Here is a 16,344-nt window from a genome sequence, read left to right as displayed (position 1 = left end):
ATATTACTTTAGTTATAGATGAGGAAATGGAAACTCAGGTTAAATAACCAACCTCAAATCACACATCTAGAAAAAAGTAGAGGTAAGACTCTCATGTTGGTATAAATCATACTACTGATATAACAGAGACATAACCAATAATAACTACAAAAGAGTGACGTGTACCTGCAACACTAAAAAAGCCAAGGTTCAGAATAACCTGAGTCTTAGAAAGAGATATTCTCAGGATAATAAAAGGGTATTCAAAATTTTCATCAGAAATAAAAAGAACTGTAATGTTAAGTGACACAAAGAAAGAAAACCAATAAAATTCCTACTTTATCTCCATGTATCTACTGTTGATAAAATTGTAAGACCAAGAAAGGGTACACCAAAGATTAGTGGATAAAAAATTAAAACATACAAGAAGAGATTAAGAAGCAGTTTTCCTTAAAAAAAAAAAAAGAAGAAGAAGAAGAAGAAGCAGTTTTCCTAGAATAATCACATTCCAAGATATGGGAAAGACTTTGGGCTAAAGTTTCCAAACTGCTGTCTAGACAGAATTGTGCATAATGAGAAAGGGACCAAATTCTGGAAAGAGGCGAATGTAGTCCTGATTATCAAAAAAAAAAAAAAAAGAAAAAGAAAAGTCATGTCTGAAAGCTGGTGGATTTAATCTCAATTCTAAGCAAGTTGAAAGGAACATATTATTACAGAGAAAGGAAGAGTTCTGGTATAAGCAGAATGGTATTTCTCCTTACTTCTCTTAGCTAAACACAAGTATAAAACCTGGAAATGGTACAAAAGACAACCAACGGAGAACTCTGAAGGATGGTAGGAAGAAATTGAATGGTTTGGGGATACCAGAACTAGAGAACAGCACACCAGGATGTCTTGCGTACCTGTACCCAACAAAGAAAACCCACCCAGGCCCAGTGTTTCCATATCCTTACCCTAGCAAGAGATCAGCCCCAGGGAGACTCATTCCTCTCCAAGATCAAACAGGTGTACACTTGACAACATTAGGCAAGCCCAACATCACCACTATAGAGAATCAACTGGGAGCTAAGGGAGTTCTGGACCCAATTCCAACATGTGGGTAAGGAGGTGGTTTTTATATGAACAGTTCTTCAACACCAGGCGGGTGTCTGAGAATTCAACTTAATTTTCACACTATCTACTCAGAGACAGCATTAGATCCCACAGGTTAAAGATTGGTCTCATATGACTGCCCTTTCCCTCACTTCAGATGCCAGTCACAAGTTGAGGTTATCACCTGTGCTTCTGACCAACTGGCTATAGACCAGAGACCCAGTGACTCTTTCCTTGGGTTTGATGAATTTGCTAGAGCAGTTGGCAGAGCTCAGAGAAGCATTTTACATACTAAATTAGTGTTTTTATTATGAAAGGATACAACCCAGGAACAGCCAGATGGAAGAAATGCATAGGACAAGGTATGGAGAACAGGTAAAGGGTTTCCATGTCCTCTCTGAGCTATTCTCTCCACATCTCTTCGTGTTCACCAACCTAAAAGGTCTCTGAACACTTTCCTTTTCAGTTTTTATGGAAGCCTCATTACACAGGCACAATTGATTAAAACATTGACCATCAGTGCCTGACTCAACCTCCAGACCTTCATCTCTTCCTGGAAATCAAGGGGTGGGATTGAAAGTTCTAACTCTCCAATCATGGTTGCCTTCCCTGGCAACCAGCTCCCACCCTCAGGTGCTTTCCAAAAGTTACCTCACTAACTTAAACCCAGTTGTGGTGTAAAGGGCCTTGTTATAAATAACAAGACACCCATTTCACCTTTGTGGCTCTGAAGCAATTTCAGGAACTGAAGACAAGAGACGAAATATTATGACAAAAGATGCTCCCAATAATTGGTCTTGTCACTCAGGAAATTCTAAGTATTTTGTATTTTGGTCATTTGTGTGACCAAATATGTATTTCTTATAAATCACAATATCACAGGAGACTCATGAGAAATAAGTAGCCAGGAGAGATACTCTTCTTTCTGCACCAAGTCTGAGATTCTCATTGCCTACAAGGAGGCAAAAGCACACAAGACACAGCTATCACAGGCAGCCTAGTCCGGGAAGCCTCTTTGTCCCTATGGGCCCCAAAATCCCCACTCCCACCCAAAGACACTGGGAGGGAAGACAGAACCAGACATAGGACTCAGGACATAACATCCCAGTTCCAGGAAGCTTCTCTGTCTCACAGACCCAAAACTCCCTTCCCCTTCCCAGACATTGGGCCAGCGTGAGGGTAGGGGACATTGGTAGGGGAGCCCACTGTGCCCATTCTTGACTCAGAGACATCCAGTAGTAGGCCTGGGGAAACTCCTTCTTCCCCATCAGGAATCACCAGCAGGGACCAATGGGAGCCCCAGCACACCAGATAAACCAAACAAACTAAAATTATACCACAAAGTCTATGAAAATCAAACTGTGATTAGAACCCACAAAGTAAGTGAAGACTCTCATGTTAAACCTATTTTAGCCGTCTGCTAAAATAAAAGAAATAAATAGGACCCAGAGTATCATAACATGATAAATACACATCTATGTATGATACAGTAAAAAGTCACTCACCCTACCAAGAAAAAGAAAATAACTTGAAGGAAAAAAGACAAGCAATTGAGACCAACGCTAGGCTGAATCAGATGTTCCAATTATTTGACAAGATTTTAGAGCAGCAATCAAAAAATGCTTCAAGAATCAATTACAAATTCTCCTGAAACAAATGAAAAAACAGAAAACCTCAACAAAGAAAAATAGAAATTATAAGAAGCAAATGGAAAGTATAGGACCGGAAAATATAATGAGAGGGGGGAAAAAGATTGCTTGAGGGCTCAATAGTATAAAAGAAAATATAAGGGATAGAATCAGTGAACTTAATGGCAGAATTCATCCAATCTGAACAACAAAGAAATCACAGACTGAAAAAACATGAACAGGGCCTCATGCATCTATGGGAAAATAACTAAAGATCCACAATTTGTATCATTGGAGTCCCAGAAAGACAGGTGAAAGGATGTGGGGTGGAAAGAATAGTTGAAGAAAGAATGGTTGAAACTTCCAAAATTTGGTAAAAGACACACACGCAGGAAACTGACTGGACTCTAAACAGGATAAACTCAAGAAAAAAAATCCATGCCAGGACACACTGTAATTAAAATTTTAAAAACTAAAGGACCCCCCACCCTGCCCCAATCTAGAAAGCAGAAAGAAAAAATGACATTATTACCTACAGGGAAATGTCAATCCAAAGACCAAGGATTTCTATTCTGAAACCATGGAAGCTGGTAGAAAGTGTCACAATATTTTTCAAGTTTTAAAAGAAAACAGCTGTCAACCATGAATTCTGTATCTGGTGAAACTATCCTTCAGAGTAAAAGGGAAATAAACACATTTTCAGATGAAGAAAAACTACAAGAATTTATTGCTAGCCAACCCACCCTAAAAGGCTGGCCAAAAGAAGTTCTTTCCTTCTCAAAGAAAATGGTGACAGAAGGAACCTTGGAACATTAGGAAAGAAAGAGGAACAATAGAAAGAGCAGAAAATATAGATAACACAGTGGACTATCCTTGTTCTCATGAGTTGCATAAATTGTGAAGAATTAGCTTCACAATTTCATTTGAAGCCAGCGCTCTATAAGCTAGTCTTTCTAGATAAGATTTGAACAGCAGATGTGGAAAATGTTGGTGCATATAAATTAATCACTCAAATGTATGTATATAAATATAAAATATCCAATACACAATTACAAATGCCATTTCATCTTTCCACTACATCAGTCTCCAAGCAAATAGGTTACTGATAGAACCAGCATGCAGACATTCAGTGCTGAAAAAAAGAAGTCTTAAATGAGAGCTTCAGAACTATGATTTCAGAAATGTCTCTTGCCTCAGAAATGATTCCTTTGATCTAGCCACAATTCATACAACAGCCATTGGAAAGAAAAGTGTACAGTAATCTTAGTCTATACAAGTAGAAGTCTAATGACTGAATTAAAGAAAGGTACAATTCCATGGTACTCTAGGCTGGACAAATAATCTCTAAGGTATGAGGTTCAGTTCTGTATGCTCCATTTTTAAGGAGGAAATAAACAACTGAGGGTAGGTTCCAAGTATGGTTTCCAGAATAATAAAAATCCTGCAAATCACTTTTACAAAGAAGGAATGAAAAAACTGGGGATGTTTGGCATAAATGTAAAATTAAGAGAAAATAAAAGCTATCTTAAACATTAAAAGTACTGATCTGAAGAATAGAGAACTGAGTTACTCTGTCAGGCTCCAGGGGACAAAATTTCTGGAAGTCCTGTGAGATCTTGTCCACCTGCCATCATTAAGGTTGAAATTTCTCATCTGTAAAATGAAGAGAATGGATAAGACAATCTTCCAGTCCCTCCTACTCTAATAGTCCATGATTTTGTTATTACAAAGAATCAGACTTTAGCTCAACGTTTTTCCCACTAGCCACTAAATTTATCAGATAATGGAAAGAGCTGCCTCAGGAGAATAGTCAACAGACCATCCATGAAGATATTCAAGCAGAACACAGAATAATCTTGCAGGAATACTCTAGAAGGGATACTTGCAGCACGGGAGAGTAACAATATAGTGTATTGAGGAATGTAGTTCTGCAACCAGACTTGGGTGTGAAACCTGAATCTTACTTCTTAACTATGTAAACCTGGGCAAGTTAACCTCTCTGATTTATTTCCTCATTTATGAAATTTCAGATAACAATAGGATACTTCTGCAGGTAGGGAGAATTAAATTAAATGATGCACGTGGGTATTTATCACTGTGTATTGCATACAATAAAAACTCAATATATGTCTGATGTCATTACTAAATGGGAGAAGATAATCTTTAAAGTATCTTCTAATTATAAAAGCCTATGGGGTCCAGAAACATACTCTGGTAATAACACCAAAGTAGATGTAAGCCTTTTATAATGAAGAATCTCTTCATCTACTGAGATTCATTTCCTGCTACCACAACAATGTGCCACTCAACAGGATCTACTTTTATTGGTAAGATACTTTTGGCCTGGTTGAGCTGGAGGCCTGATCCTCCCGATATGTAAGTGGCATTATCTGGAACATAGCAGGATTATAAAAGCTGGTGACAGTATATTAATTAGCATAGTCACAGGTGGGCAGAAACCAAAATAAAAAGACCATCAATAGAGGAGCTAGTTACAATAACAGGACAGGGTAAACAAGCATGGTTTGTTACCACTAGCAAATTAGCTTGCATAAATTTACAAAAAAATTATACCAGATTTAAGATCAAATAGTCTAAAATCCAAAAATTTAAACGTAGTCTGAGAAAGCTTTATTGAGCCTGTTGCTACATCCAGGTGGGTCTTAGGAGGTAAGTTACTTTGATAAAGATTCCTTACAAATAGCTTGGCACTATGATAAGTACTTTACACACATCTTATTAAAACTTCACAACCACCCTGTTATCACATTTCATATGCATTTTATACATAAGAAAATTGAAGCTCAGAGAAGTTGAAAATTTTTCCTAAGATCATATTGCTAGTAAAGTACATGAGTTGTCTAAAAGGAAGGTCTCTTGGGAAGGTATTCTCATCCATTCAGGAGTCATCACTGTCTGTATCCCAGAGGGGGGAAAAAGTGGCTTCTGGATGGGGTTGGGGATCTATTGAGATAAGAAGTCACTCCTGGGAACTCTACAGATACGGGCCTGGAGGGGATGGAATGCTTTCCTATCATCAACACTAGAATCATGATCATTTTTGATGAGGGAGCATAAGGCAAGCTGACAGGATGCAAACATCCCCCTGACCCAGGTGGGATATGTGTGATACTCCTCCACACTCCTGGCTGCCCAAGAACAAAGGAAAGGGGGAAACAAATGGTTAACTCATAGAGATCATTACCATGCAAGACCTAAGTCTCCATCACCCCTCCATAGTGGTGTGGGGAACAAAGGCAGAAGGAAATGGCAGATAGAAGTAAATTTCCTTATAACCTGCAGCCCATTGACAAATACTTGAGGCTGGCAGGGCAAAATGTTTCTCCAGGAACTCCCTAATGTCTTAATGCTAATGCTTTGCTAGAAGGAAAAACAACCTTAGCTTGACAATAACTAGGCCTCCAGTATTCTGTGAGTCTTCTTCAGCATATGAAAATCTCACTGGAAACTTCCCCTGGACTTTATCTCCCCCAATTCCATAGTATAAAACCAGTCTCTCCTCACGATCCAGGGGAAGGTCTTCCTGCTCATGAGTCCTGTCCCCATGCTTTAATAAAGTCACCTTTTTGCACCAAAGACATCTTCAAGAATTCTTTCTTGGCCGTTGGCCCCAGACCCCATGAACCCCACTATCTCCCCAAAACCTCATCCATTTTATGTTCTGCGTGTGTCAGGGTGGGCCACAGAAATCCAGTCATAACTTAGCCATTACCCTACTCTGCAATTCAAATTTTCCAGCTATGTTGATCACAGGGTAAAGCCAGTGATAGTGCTCATGAGATACATGTTACCACAGCTAGCTAGACACATGTGAAGTGAGGCATTATCAAATACTCATTTCAGAAGAATGTAAAACATCTGTACCAAACACTGAGTTCATAATTGTGACAATAACTTTCAATATCTATTTGTAAAAAGGAGTCGCTCTTCATTGACTCAAAGTTTATTAGAAAAAGGTTTTCCCAAGTTACTAGCAAGCAATGAGGATACACAACTATGGAAATTAGGCCAAAAGATACTCAGGACAGAGACAACACAAATTCCAATGAAAGGAGGTAGACACTTAATAAAAAGTAAAATTGGATCAGAGGTCCCTTTCTTTACTTAAGTAACTTATATACCACAATTTAAAGGGAGTTTCGATAACTTTTATAATAGTACTAACTTATCATGAGGTTCATTAAAAGGTCATAATTATCTCTCAAAAATGCTAAAGTTATCTTAGAGATGGTGCTCCCCTTCAAGAAGAGAGATATTATCTCTACGGATATATATTTTTTAATGCTTATTTATTTTTAAGAGAGACAGAGCCTGAGCAGGGGAGGAGCAGCGACAGAGGGAGACACATTATCTGAAGCAGGCTCCAGGCTCTGAGATGTCAGAACAGAGTCCAAAGCAGGGCTGGAACCCATGAACCACGAGACCATGACCTGAGCTGAAGTCGGATGCTTAACCGACCGAGTAAACCACCCAGGCACCCCATCTCTATGGGTATTTGATAGGAAAATGAAATTACTACTGAAATGAGAAAAAGATGAAAATAATATAGAGCCTAGTTATTTATTATATAGGATCTCATTTGTGCTTTTAGAATCACCTACATTAAACTATCATTATTTCACCTGATTACATTAAGAAATTGGTGTGTCCCAAGGTCTTCATGAAAATGAATGTCAACTTGGTTTTATGGAAAGCAGACAATGCAGAAAAAAATATTTTTAGACATTATTAGAAAAAGTCGTTTCTAATGTTTATTAAATTAGACTAGTAACCAGAGAATAATGCAGTTAAACAAGGGACAGCATAATGGTATAGAAAAAAAGTGTATGAGACATTGTTGAAAGACTACCATGAATAAGTATTGTACTAGAAATTTTACATGTTATTTCATTTAATCTTATAGTCAAATCTGTGAGGCAAGCCTCATTGCCCCATTTTATAAATGAAGCAACTGAGGCTCCAAGATGTTAAGAAACATGTAGCCAAGAGGGAAACAAAAATAATATAAAAATAGGGAGGGGAACAAAACAGAAGAGACTCATAAATATGGAGAACAAACTGAGGGTTACTGCAGGGGTTGTGGGGGGGGGAATGGGCTAAATGGGTAAAAGGCACTAAGGAATCTACTCCTGAAATCATTGTTGCACTATATGCTAACTACTTTGGATGTAAATTTTAAAAAATTAAAAATAAAATTAAAAAAAAAGAAAAGAAAAGAAAAGAAACATGTAGCCAAGAACACACTACCAGTGAGACCATTATGTAGTGGTTACTTAGCTGCCTTCTAATTTTCAATTTGTTACTTCCTTTATCAAAAGGCCATTTATATTCTTTGAAAAGATCAATAAACTTGACAAATGCTAGGCTGGTGAAGAAAAAAAAAAAAAAAGGATCAAATTACTAAAATTGGGAATGAGAGGACATTTCTAGTGACTGTGCAGATATAAAAAATACTATAACAACTGTATGTATACAAATTAGATAACTGAGCTGAAATAGCCAAATCCCTAGAAAGACACAAACGTCCAAAAGTGATTGAAAAATAAATTGAATATCTGCATAGAACTATAGCAAGTAAATAGATTAAATTAATAATTTAAAAAGAGCCCACAAAGAAAAGCTTAGGCTCAGACAGCTTTATTGGTAAATTCTAATAAACATTCAACGAACAATTAACACCCATCCTTCACAAAAACTTCGTGAAACAGAAGGCAAGAAACACTTCCCCACTTACTCTATGAGGTCAGTGTAACCCTGATAAACCAGGCAAAGATATCAGGAGAAAGCTATAGACCAATATCTCAGGAATATAGGCATAAAATCCCCCAAAAAATACTACCAAACTGAATCCAGAAACGTATAAAAAGGATTTTACACCATGACCAAGTGGGACTTATCCCAGGAATAAAAGGGTTAACATCAGAAAATCAGTTAACGAAATACACCATATATATAGAATAAAGGAAAAAGACATATGAATATTTAAAAAGCCATAAAAACATATTGACAAAATTCAACACCCTTTTGTGATAAAAACACTCAACCAATTAGCAATGTCAGAGAACTTCCTCAACTGGATAAAGGGTACTTGGGAAAGACCTAGAGTTAAGTTAATGTAATACTCAATGATGAACGACAGGAACAAGCCAAGGTTGTCTGCTCTCACCATTTCTACTCACTACTGTGGTAGAGATTCTGTTTATGAAATAAAGGAATTTTAAAAAAAGACATCCAGACTGGAAAAGAAGTAAAACTATCTCAGGGAACCTGGGTGGATCAGTCAGTTCAGCATCGGACTTCAGCTCAGGTCATGATCTCACAAATTTGTGGGTTTGAGCCCCATGTCGGGCTCTGTGTTGACAGCTCAGAGCCTGGAGCCTGCTTCAGATTGTGGGTCTCCCTCTCTCTCTGTCCCTCCACCTCTCACACTGTCTCTCTCTCTCAAAAATAAATATACATTAAAAAAAAACTATCTCTACCTGCAGATGACATGATGGTAAATAATGAAAATGCCAAGGAATCCACAAAAAACTACTAGAATAAATGAATGTGGCAAGTTTACAAGATGAAAGATGAATGTACAAAATTAGTTGTATGTCTATACTTGTAATAAACAACTAGGAATGAAATTTAAAAATTATACCATTTACAACACCATCAAAACCAAAATATACACAATAATCCAATTTAAAAATGGGCAAAAGAACTAAATAGATATTCTTACAAAGATGGTATACAAATGGCTAACAGGTACATGAATAGGTATTCAACATCATTAATCATCAGGGAAATGCAAATCAAAACTATAATGAGATGCTACTTCACATCTGCTAGAATGACTATTATCAAAAAGATAACAGGAGGAGGGGGGGTGGCACCTGGGTGGCTCAGTCGGTTAAGCATCCGACTTCAGCTCAGGTCATGATCTCACAGTCGGTGAGTTCGAGCCCTGCGTCGTCGGGCTCTGTGCTGACAATGCAGAGCCTGGAGCCTGCTTCAGATTCTGTCTCCCTCTCTCTCTGCCCCTCCCCTGCTCATGCTCTTCTCTCTCTGTCTCAAAAATAAATAAAAACATTTAAAAAATTATTAAAAAAAGATAATGGTAAGAGCTGGTGAGGACATAGAAAAAAGGAAGCCCTTGTGCACTGCTGTTGGGAATGTAAATTAGTATAGCCACTGTTGCAAACAATATGGAAGTTCCTCAAGGAATTAAAAATAGAATTACCATGTGAGGAAGAACAAATACTTTTATCTATACTACACAAAGAAATCTACACATTCAATGCAATCCCTATCAAAATGCCAACAGCATTTTTAACTTTAAAAAAAAAATTTAAATTTTTAAAAAATGGAAGAAACAATCCAAAAATCTGTATGGAACCACAAAAGACCCCCAAATAGCCAAATAGCCCTGAATCTTGAAAAAGAAAAACAAAGTTGCAGGCATCACAATTCTGGACCTCAAATTATATTACAAAGCTGTAGTAATAAAAAACAGTATGGTACTGGCACAAAAACAGACATATAGGTCAATAGAACAAAATTGAAAACCCAGAAGCAAATGCCCAATTACATGATTAATCTTTGACAAAACAGGAAAGAATATCCAATGGAAAAAAAAGTCTCTTCAACAAATGGTGTTGGGAAACTGAAAAGCAACATGCAAAAGAATTAAACTGGTCCACTTTCTTATATCACGTCAAAATAAATACAAAATGGATTAAAGACCTAAATGTGAGAGCTAAAACCATAAAAATCCTTGAAGAGTAACTTCTTTGATATTGTGGCAACTTTCTTCTAGATATGGCTCCTGAGCAAAAATAAACCATTGGGACTACATCAAAATAAAAACCTTCTGCACAGTGAAGGGATTAATCAACGAAACTAAAAGGCAAGCTACTGAATGGGAGAAAATATTTGCAAATGATATATCTTATAAAGGGCTCATATCTAAATTATATAAAGAACATACACAACTTAATACCCAAAAAGCAAATAATCCAATTAAAAAATGGGCAGAAGACATGAACACAGATTTCTCCAGAGAAGACATGCAAATGGCCAACAGACACATGAAAAGATGCTCATTATCAGTATCATCAGGGAAATGCAAATCGAAACTACAATGAGGTATCACCTCACACCTGTCAGAATGGCTAAAATCAACAACACAAGAAACAACAGGTGTTGGCAAGGATGTGGCGAAAGGGGAATCTTCTTGCACTGTTGGTGGGAATGCAAACTGGTGCAGCCACAGTGAAAAACAGAATGGAGATTCCTCAAAAAGTGAAAAATAGAACTACCCTATGATCCAGGAATTGCACTACTGGTTATTCAACCAAAGAATACAAAAATATTAATTCAAAGGAATACGTGCACCCTACGTTTATAGGAGCATTACTTACAATAGCCAAGATACAGTAGCAACCAAGTATATACTGATTGATGAATGGATAAAGAAGACATGGTGTGTATGTGTGTGTGTGTGTGTATGTGTGTGTGTGTTTGTGTACATACATACGTACACATACATACACACACAATAGAATGCTAACTCAGTCATAAAAAAGAATAAAATCTTGCCACTTGCAATGACATGGATGGAGCTAGAGAGTATAATCCTAAGTGAAGTAAGTCAGAGAAAGACAATATATGATTCCACTCATATGTGGAACTTAAGAAACAAATGAGCAAAGGGAAAAATAAAAGAGAGGGGCAAACCAAGAAACAGACTTTTCACTATAGAGAACAAACAGATGGTTACCAGAATGGAGGTAGGTGGGGGGAAGGGTGAAATGGGTGATGGGGATTAAGGAGTGCACTTGTGATGAGCACTGGGTGATGTATGGAAGTGTTGAATCACTATATTCTACACCTGAAACTAATATAACACTGTATGTTAACTAGCTGGAGTTAAAATAAAAAGTTAAAAAAAATAGATCATGTGATTCAGCAATCCTGCTCTGAGTATATATTTACAGGAAATAAAATCACCATCATGAAGAGATGTGCAACCCCCACATTCACAACAGCATTATTTACAAGAGTCAAGACATAAAAACAGCTTAAATGTCCTTCAATGGATGAATGGACAATGAAAATGTGGTGTGTATAATATTATACAGAACATTCTATACATATAATAGAATGTTGTTATTCAGTCACGAAAAGAAGGAAATCCTGAGAAAATGGATGAACCTGAAGGGCATCGTGCTAAATGAAATAAGTCAGACAGAGGAAGATAAATACTGTATGAACTCACTTATATGTGGAATCTAAAAAAAACCCTCAATTCCTAGAAAAAGAGACTTGATTGGTGGTTGCCAGTGCCAGGGGAAATGTGGGGGGGATACAAACATCCAGTTAAAAGATGAATAAGTTTTGGGGATTGAATGTAGGATGGTGACTATAGTTAAAAATACTGTATTGTTTACTTGAAAGTTGCCAAGAGAGTAAATCTTATAAATTCTCACCACACACACCAAAAAAAAGGTAACTATATAAGGTGATATAGGTGCTAACTAACCTTATTGTGGTATTTTGAAATATATGTATATAAAGTCATCATTTGTACACATTAAATGTACATAATTTTATATGCCAATTATAAAAAAGCTACACATAAAATAAAATAAAATAAAATAAAATAAAATAAAATAAAATAAAATAACTTAGAAATAAATTTGACAGGGGTGCCTGGGTGGTTCAGTTGGTTGAGTGTCCAACTTTGGCTCAGGGCATGATCTCACAATTGGTGGGTTCGAGCCCCACATCGGGCTCTGGGCTGACACCTCAGAGTCTGGGGCCTGCTTTGGATTCTGTGTCTCCTTCCTGTTCATGCTCTGTCACTCTCCCTCAAAAATAAATAAACATTAAAAAAAGAAAGAAAAATAAATTTGACAAAAGATGTGTAAAACTTATGTCAAAAACTACAAAATATTGTTGAAAGAAAGTAATGAAGACCTCCGTGTTCACAGAGTAGAAGACCTAATACTGTTAAGATGATAACATTTCCGGGACTCCTGGATGGCTCAGTTGGTTGAGCCTCCAGCCTTTGGCTCAGGTCATGATCTCACCATTCATGAGGTCACACACAAGAGGCTCTCTGCTGCCAGCGTAAGGCCCACTTCAGATCCTCTGTCCCCCTCTTTCTCTGCCCCTCCCCCACTCTCACATACATTCTCTTTCAAAAATAAAATAAAACATTTTTTAAAGAGATGGCAACATTTCCCAACTTGATCTATAGATTCAACATAATCCCTATCAAAATCCCAGTCAGAATCTTTGCAGAAATTGTGAAGCTGATCTTAAAATTCATATGGAAATCCAAGGGGTACAGCAATTTTGAAAAATAAAGTTAGAGAACTCACATTTCCTGATTTAAAAACCCAGGGGAACCTGGGATGCTCAGTCAGTTAAGCATGTGACTCTTGATTTTGGCTCAGGTCATGATCTCACCATTTGTTGTAGCTGCACCTCAGGCTCAGAGCTGGCTGAGTGGAGCCTGCTTGGGATTCACTCATTCATTCATTCCTTTTCTCTCTCTCTCTCTCTCTCTCTCTCTCTCTCTCTCTCTCTCTCTCTCTCTCTCCATGCCCCACCTCTGCCTGCAGGAGCTCTCTCTCTCAAAATAGATGGATAAATTAAAATTAAATTGGAGCACCTGGGTGGCTCAGTCGATTGAGCGTCCAACTTTGGCTCAGGTCATGATCTCACAGTCGTGAGTTCGAGTCCCACGTTGGGCTCTGTGCTGACAGCTCAGAGCCTGGAGGCTGCTTCGGATTCTATCTCCCTCTCTCTGACCGTCCCCCGTTCATGCTCTCTCCCTGTCTCAAAAATAAGTCATACAGAGAAAGACAGATACCATATGTTTTCACTCTTATGTGGATCCTGAGAAACTTAACAGAAGACCATGGGGCAGGGGAAGGAAAAAAAAAGTTAGAGAGGGAGGGAGCCAAAGCATAAGAGACTCTTAAAAACTGAGAACAGGGGCACCTGGGTGGCTCAGTCAGCTGAGCGTCTGACTTTAGCTCAGGTCATGATCTCACAGTTCGTGGGTTCAAGCCCCGCATCAGGCTCTCTGCTGACAGCTCAGAGCCTGGAGCCTGCTTTGGATTCTGTGTCTCCCTCTCTCTCTACCCCTCCCCCACTCATGCTCTGTCTCTAAAAAATGAATAAACCCTAAAAAAATATTTTTAATTAAAAAAAAAATGAGAACAAACTGAGGGTTGACGGGGGTGGGAGGGAGGGAAGGGTGGGTGATGGGTATTGAGGAGGGCACCTGTTGGGATAAGCACTGGGTGTTGTATGGAAACCAATTTGACAATAAATTTCATATTAAAAAAATAAAAAATAAAAAACCTTAAAATTAGATTAAAATAAATTTAATTTAATTTAAAAAACAATAAAAACTTACTACAAAGCTACAAAGTAATCAAGACAGTATGGTATTGGCATAAGGATAGACACATTTAACAATGGAACTGGTCAAAGGATAGACATACAGATTAATGGGGTACAGTTGAGAGTCCAAAACTAAACCCTTACATTTAAAATCAATTGATTTTCACTAACATGCCAAGACCATGCAATTCAATGGGGGAAAATAATAGTCTTTAACAACGGTCCTGGGACAAATGTACACCCACATGCAAACGAATGAAATGGGATCCCTTATTCATACCATACAAGAATATTAATGGAAAATGGATAACAGACCTCAATGTAAGAGCTAAAACTATAAAACCCTTAGGAGAAAACACTGGAGTAAAAATCCTTGTGAACCCATGTTAGGCAATAGTTTCTTAGAAATGACACCAAGGGGCGCCTGGGTGGCGCAGTCGGTTAAGCGTCCGACTTCAGCCAGGTCACGATCTCGCGGTCCGTGAGTTCGAGCCCCGCGTCAGGCTCTGGGCTGATGGCTCGGAGCCTGGAGCCTGTTTCCGATTCTGTGTCTCCCTCTCTCTCTGCCCCTCCCCCCTTCATGCTCTGTCTCGCTCTGTCCCAAAACTAAATAAAAAACGTTGAAAAAAAAAATTTAGAAATGACACCAAAAGCACAGCAGCAAAAGAAAAAAATTAATAAATTGGACATTATCAAAATTAAAACCTTTAAAAAATATTTATTTTGAGAGGGAAAGAGCATGAACAGGGGAGGGGTAGAGAAAGAGAGGGAGAGAGAATCCAAAGTAGGCTCTGCGCTGACAGCAGAAGGCCTGAAGCAGGGCTTGATCCCATGAACCAAGATCATGACCTGAGCCAAAATCAAGAGTTGGATGCTTTACCAACTGAGCCACCCAGGTGCCCCCAAATTAAAACTTTTCTGCTACAAAGGACACCATTAAGAAAGTGAAATAACTCACAGAATTGGGGTCACAGATATATAAGGGACTCTTATCCAGATTATATAAATAACTCTTACTACTCAACAATAAAAAGATAGATAGCTTGGGTGGCCTGGGTGGCTCAGTCAGTTGGGCATCAGACTTTGGCTCAGGTCATGATCTCTTGGCTTGTGGGTTCAAGCACCATGTCGGGCTCTGTGCTGATAGCTCAGAGCATGGAGCCTGCTTTGAATTCTGTGTTTCCATCTCTCTTTGCCCCCTACCCTACTCATGCTCTGTCTCTCTCTCTCTCTCAAAAATAAATATTTAAAAAAATTAAAAAAATATTAATAGCTCAATTAAAAAATAGGCAAAGAATATGCACAGACATTTCCCCAAAGCAGATATACAATTAGCCAATAAGCACATAAAAAGATGCTTAACATCATTAGTCTTTAGGGAAATGCAAATAAAAATCACAATTGAGGGGCACCTGGGTGGCTCAGTAGGATAAGCATCCGATTTTGGCTCAGGTCATGATCTCATAGCTTGTGAGTTCAAGCAATGTGTCAGGCTCTGTGTTGACAGCTCAGAGCCTGGAGGCTGCTTCAGATTCTGTGTCTCCTTCTCTCTCTGCCCCTCCCCAGTTGGTGCTCTGTCTCTGTCTCAAAAAATAAAGATTAAAAAAAATTTCTTTAATCACAATTTAAATGCCACTTCATTGGGATGGATATAATAAAAAAGACAGATAATAACAAGTATTGGAGAAAATGTGAGAAAAATTGGAACCCTTGTATGTGGGAATGTAAAATGATGCAGTCATTTTGGAAAACAGTCTGGCAGCTCCTCAAAATGTTAAACATAGAGTTAGCATAGGACTCAGAAATTCCATTCCTAGGTATATAATCAAGAGAACTGAAAACAAATGTCCACACAAAAACATGTACACAGTTGTTCATAGCAGCATTATTCATAATTGCCCAAAGTGGAAACAATTCAAACATCCATTCACTGATGGATCAATAAACAAAATATAGAATCCATGCAATGGAATATTCTTTTACCACAGAAACAATAAAATACTGATTGTAACATGGATGAACCTTTAAATAGTATGGTAAGTGAAAAAGAAAATAATAAAAAAAATTATATGATTCGATTTACATGAAATGTCCAGAAAAGTCCAAACTATAGAGACAGAAAGTACACTAATGGTTTTTGGAGGCTGGAGGAGAGGAAGATTAGAGGAAAATGGGAGTGATTAGTTATATATACGTTATATCTATATGGGGCTTTTTTGTG

At 37.9% G+C, this 16,344-nt stretch overlaps 1 protein-coding gene across 5 annotated transcripts in view; it reads right to left on the bottom strand.

The window, feature by feature from the left end:
* Positions 1-16,344, bottom strand: part of EDA (ectodysplasin A) — a 416,255-nt gene that overhangs the window by 334,435 nt on the left and 65,476 nt on the right. The gene's annotated exons all lie outside the window — the stretch shown is intronic.

Source organism: Panthera tigris, chromosome X, assembly GCF_018350195.1.
Source record: "Panthera tigris isolate Pti1 chromosome X, P.tigris_Pti1_mat1.1, whole genome shotgun sequence".
Classification (NCBI taxonomy): Eukaryota; Metazoa; Chordata; class Mammalia; order Carnivora; family Felidae; genus Panthera; species Panthera tigris.
This window is presented reverse-complemented; position numbering and strand designations above follow the sequence as displayed.